This window comes from Microtus ochrogaster, unplaced genomic scaffold (assembly GCF_000317375.1).
Source record: "Microtus ochrogaster isolate Prairie Vole_2 unplaced genomic scaffold, MicOch1.0 UNK41, whole genome shotgun sequence".
NCBI classification, from domain to species: domain Eukaryota; kingdom Metazoa; phylum Chordata; class Mammalia; order Rodentia; family Cricetidae; genus Microtus; species Microtus ochrogaster.
The window spans coordinates 2,562,695-2,568,006 of NW_004949139.1; the positions used below are offsets into that span (position 1 = coordinate 2,562,695).

Consider the following 5,312-nt stretch of genomic DNA (forward strand, 5'->3'; position numbering starts at 1 on the left):
TCCTGGTCATCACATGCTAAGTGACTGGATTATAGGCATGGATGTTTATGTGGTGCCAAGGACTGAAACCATCATGTTTCATCTTATGTTTAGAAGAAAACATAAGAAAAACCCTTCAGGGCCTTGGAATGTACAGAACATTTTAGATGAGACTCCAACAGAGAGCAAAACTTGAGAATTCAATTTTCAGAAGCCTGAAGATTTTGCAAAGGAATCAGTAAACAAAGTGACAAGACAATGACCAGAGTTGGAGAAAATATCAACAAACTGTACCAATGACAATGGGTTAATCCCAGAGTATATAAGGAACTGTAATAGCTTAATCGTGAAGCAAAACAAAAAACAGTTACTTGGTTAGGAGAGAGCAACAACCCAGGCAGACATTTCTCTAAGGAAGAACACAGATGGGCAATGAGGGCAAGGAAGAAATGTGCCACAGTGGTGATCATCATGGAAGTTCAAGTGAACCTCAAGCCGCTGAGTTCTCCTCCTGTCACTGAGGTGTGGAGAAGGGGAACGCTTGGACAGTGGTGATGGGGATGCAAATTAGTAAAGTTGCCATGTAAAATAGCATGGTATTTCTTCAAACACAGGAAAATAGAACCCTTCCATCACCCCAAAAATCCCTCTTCTGAGTATATATTTAAAGGAAATGGAATTAATGTGTTGAAGAAGCATCTACATTCATGTTTATTGCAGCATTAATGACTAAGAAACAACCTAGGTGCCCATTAAATGATGAATGGATTTAAAAAGAGCCACATTTGTGCATAATGACTAGCTACTCAGTCATAAACACATTGAAGTTCTGTCACTATGCTAAATAAAACAAGCCATGGAAACCAAGAAAAATGATCTCATTCATATGTGAACTCTAAGAATGTTGGCCTTACAAAATTCAAAGAGGATAGAGACTGAAGAGACTATGGGGGAGGGAACAATGGAGAGTTTGGTTAATGACTACTAAGCTATAGTTATGAGAAAAACATTCTTGTGTTCTATTGTATGGTAGGATAACCACAAATAAAAAGAAAATTGTCTATTTCAAGCACCTGTATTTATAAGATAGAATAAATATTTGAATTATAAGATAGAATAAATATTTGAAGACATATCTTTAACTTGAGCTGAATATTTTATAATTATATATACATCTATCAATATATTGAATATTGCTGTAGCATATATTTTTTAAGTTTTTATATATTTTCTAAAATAAGCTTAATAAAACAGCATAAAAGAAAATAAAATTCTGCTATATACTTTCAATTATGGCTAACAAAAAAATTATCACTATATAAATTATTTCTATCTGATATGTGATTATTTGCTATGGAGTTATGAATATGCTTATGTAGAAAAACAAATGAGCTCCAAAAGAACATGAAGGGCAAACTACACAAAGGTGCAGACTGGAGTAACTGGCTTTGTAGTAAGAATAATCTCATTGACAGAAAGTATCACCACACATAAGTGTATTAAAACAAATGTAAGAACTTAGGCATAATATATTAAAATTATTAACCAGAAAACCTAAGAACCCCCACAAATCCAAATAAAATTCTTTGTTTCTGATGGACAAAATCTAGGCAAGCTTTTCTTTCATCCACTCCAGTACAGTGAACTCCAGTACAGTTTCAGGGCAAACTGTGGCATGATATCATCACTGAGGCTAAGAATACCTTTAGAGACAGAAGATTGCAATCCAAAGAGGGATGCGCTCATAACTGATTGATGTAATAGGAGGCAAATCAGTGTGTGTGTGCGTGCATGCGTGTTTGTGTGTATGTGTATGTGTGTATGTGTGTATAAGAGAGAGAGAAATAGAGAGACAGACAGAAAGACAGAGACAGAGGGAGACAGAGAGACAGAGACAGATAGGCAGAGGGAGACACACACACAGAGAAATGGAGAGACAGAGAGATAGAGAGAAATAGAAAGACAGAGAAAACACAAAGAAAAATAAAATGAAGGTTTTGAGAGAAGAAAATATTGGTCTGTGTTATCTGAAGAAAGAGGCAATAAGAAATAATAATAGAATAGCCCAAGCAGCTGCACATCACTCCTTAAGGGATGTCTTCCAGAGCAGCTGAAAATCCCCATGGAATCATGTTGGGTGTAGACATCCACAGAGGTCTGAGTCATCTTCATAAATATGTTGCATTCTATTCTTAGGGAAACAGAAGATAAAATAATTCAGAACTGGAGCACATGGACTGACATAGGTAAGAGAAGTCTTATTTGCTATGTCTTCTACATAGGCAAATTGTATAGAAGATACTTTGGGGGTCTTTTAAAAATAGAATCCTCAGAGGATTAAGACTGAAGAGAATAGTATAGAGAGTCATGCTATGATGTAATGCTAAAGGGGAAATAAGATATGAAACATAAATGCTTTTATTAGGAATAAAAGAAGCATATGAAAGGAAAAAATAGGTCATGGAGAAGTTAAAATAAAGACAAAATTGAGGAGGTAGGCTGATGTGGGAGTGTCATATATCAATCTGTTGATTTCATTGGTTAAGTAATAAGCAAACTGCTTGGCCTCATAACTTAGAACATAGGTGGGTGGAGTAAACAGAACAGAATGCTGGGAGGAAGAGGAAGTGAGGTAAGACGCCTCAGACAGAGGCCATGCTCCCCTCTCCTGGGCAGACGCCATGAAGCAAACTGCCAGTTCAGACACGCTGAATCTTTCCCAGTAAGACTGATGTTACACAGATTATTAGAGATGGGTTGATCGGGATATGAGAATTAGCCTGTAAGGGCTAGAGCTAGTGGGCCAAGCAGTGTTTAAATGAATACAGTTTGTATGTTGTTATTTCGGGTAAAGCTAGCTGGTGGCGGGAGCTGGGTGGCGGAGTGCAACCCGCAGCTCCCTCAACAGAAGCTGGGCTGTGGGAAGAGGCCCGCAGCTTCCCACAACAGTAGGCTGCTAGGTAAATGAACAGGAACTACAGAGGCAGGCATAACAAAAAGAATATAAGAGATGGAAGAAAGAATCTCAAGTATTGAAGATACAAAAGAGGAAACAGATTTATTGGTCAAAGAAAACAATAAATCCAACAAATTCTTAACCCAAAACATCCAGGAAATCTGGGACACCATGAAAAGACTAAACATAGGAATAATAGGGATAGAGGAAGGAGAAGAATTCCAGCTTAAAGGCACAGAAAATATATTCAACAAAATCATAGAAGAAAACTTTCTCAATGTAAAGAAGGATAGCACCATGAAGGCACAAGAACGTACAGAACACCTAACAGACTGGAACAACAACAATGACAAACAGTCCCCTCACCATATAATAATCAAAACACAAAACATTCAGAATAATAAAAGAACATTAGGAGCTGCAAAGGAAAAAGGTCAAGTAACATATAAAGGCAGACCCATCAGAATTACACCTGACTTCTCATTGGAAACCATGAAAGCCAGAAGGTCTTGGAAAGATATGCTGCTAACACTAAGAGATCATGGACGCAAGTCCAGACTACTATATCCAGCAAAGCTTTCAATTACCACCAATGGCGAAAACAAGATATTCCATGACAACACCAGATTTAAACATTACCTATCCACAAATCCAACCCTGTAGAAAATACTAGAAGGAAAATTCCAACACAAAGAAGCTAACTGCACCCACAAAAATACAGGCAACAGATAACCTTTGGGACCAGCAAGTCCCAAAGAAAGGAAACACATAAACACTACCATCTAAAATAACAGGAATTAACAATCATTAATTAGTCATTAATATCTCTTAATATCAACAGGCTCAATTCATCCATAAAATGACACAGGCTAAGAGAATGGATATGAAAGGAAGATCCATCCTTCTACTGTATACAAGAAACATGTCTCAACCTCAAACACAGACATTACCTCAGAGTAAAGGGTTGCAAAAAGATTTCCCAGTCAAATGGACATAAGAAACATGCAGGTGTAGCTATCATAATATCTAAGAAAATAGACTTCAAACCAAAATCAGTTAGAAAAGATGGAAAAGGAAACTTTATACTCATTACAGGAACCATCCATCAAGATGAAGTCTCCATCCTGAACATCTATGGCCAAAATAAAGGGCACTCTCATATGTAAAAGAAACATTATTAAAGCTTAAATCACACACCAAACCCCACACAATAATAGTAGGAGACTTCAACACCCCACTCTCCACAATGGACAGGTCAATCAGACAGAAACTTAAGAAAGAAATAAGAGAACTAACAGATGTCATGACTGAAATGGACTTAACAGACATCTACAGAACATTTCACCTAAACACAAAAGAATATACCTTCTTCTGAGCACCTCGTGGAACCTTCTCTAAAACTGACCATATACTCGGGAACAAAGAAAATCTCAACAGATTAAAGAAAAATTGGAACGACCCCCCTGTATCTTATTGGATCAGCATGTTAGAATTTAACAACAGCACTAATTGCAGAAAGCCTACAAACTCGTGGAAATTGAACAGTGCTCAATTGAATTTTCCCTGGGTCAAGAAAGAAATAAAGAAAGAAATTAACGACTTCCTAGAATTCAATGAAAATGAAGGCACAATCTACCCAAACCTATGGAACACTAAGAAAGCAGTGCTAAGAGATGCTCCTCCGATAATTAAGGGGGCATCCGAATTGCCTGGAAGGAGGGACCAACAGCCTCTGAGAAGTGAAGGGCTGCTATAGAGAACGTGAAGTCTCACAGAGCCCCATGCTCAGAATGAAGGACTAGACAGACACTATAAGGTTCTTCCATAGAGGTCACCATCGACTTGGAGAGAAGCCTGGGATCTGGTTACAAGGCAGCATGGTTTTGTAATGGACATGGACTCTACGTTTCAAGGATTCCAAGAGATCCCAGTCTGAAAACTAGCTTATTTGTGACCATGGACCCCATGCAACAATTAGTCATTCCCGGCGGCGGAGAGGGGCGGCGTCCAGACACTGCAGAGAGGCTCAGCAATCAGGAATAGGCTTTGGGGGACCGGCGCGGTGGCAGACGCAAGCGGTGGGGACGGGAGCGGCAGCAGACGCAAGCTGAGGGGACCGGCGCGCAATAACGAGAGCAGATAGCCCCACTACAATTAAATCAAAGAGGTAGGCCTTTTGTTGGCGAGGTCACTGGCAAATGGGGAGCTGGGTCCTGTCCTGAAGACCCTTTGGAGGGGTGAGAGGGTTCTTGGCCTGTGGCAGGAACCAGGAAACAGAGCGAGGGCATTTTGTAAGCGGAGCCCTTGGCCAGCAGGGAAACCTGATCCAGTTTTAAGAGACCCATTAGATAGGATCAATAGGAGGAGATGGGCAGGC

At 39.3% G+C, this 5,312-nt stretch overlaps 1 pseudogene; it reads left to right on the plus strand.

The window, feature by feature from the left end:
* The first annotated feature begins 411 nt into the window (after nt 1-411).
* Nucleotides 412-5,312, plus strand: part of LOC106144385 — a 13,131-nt pseudogene continuing 8,230 nt past the window's right edge.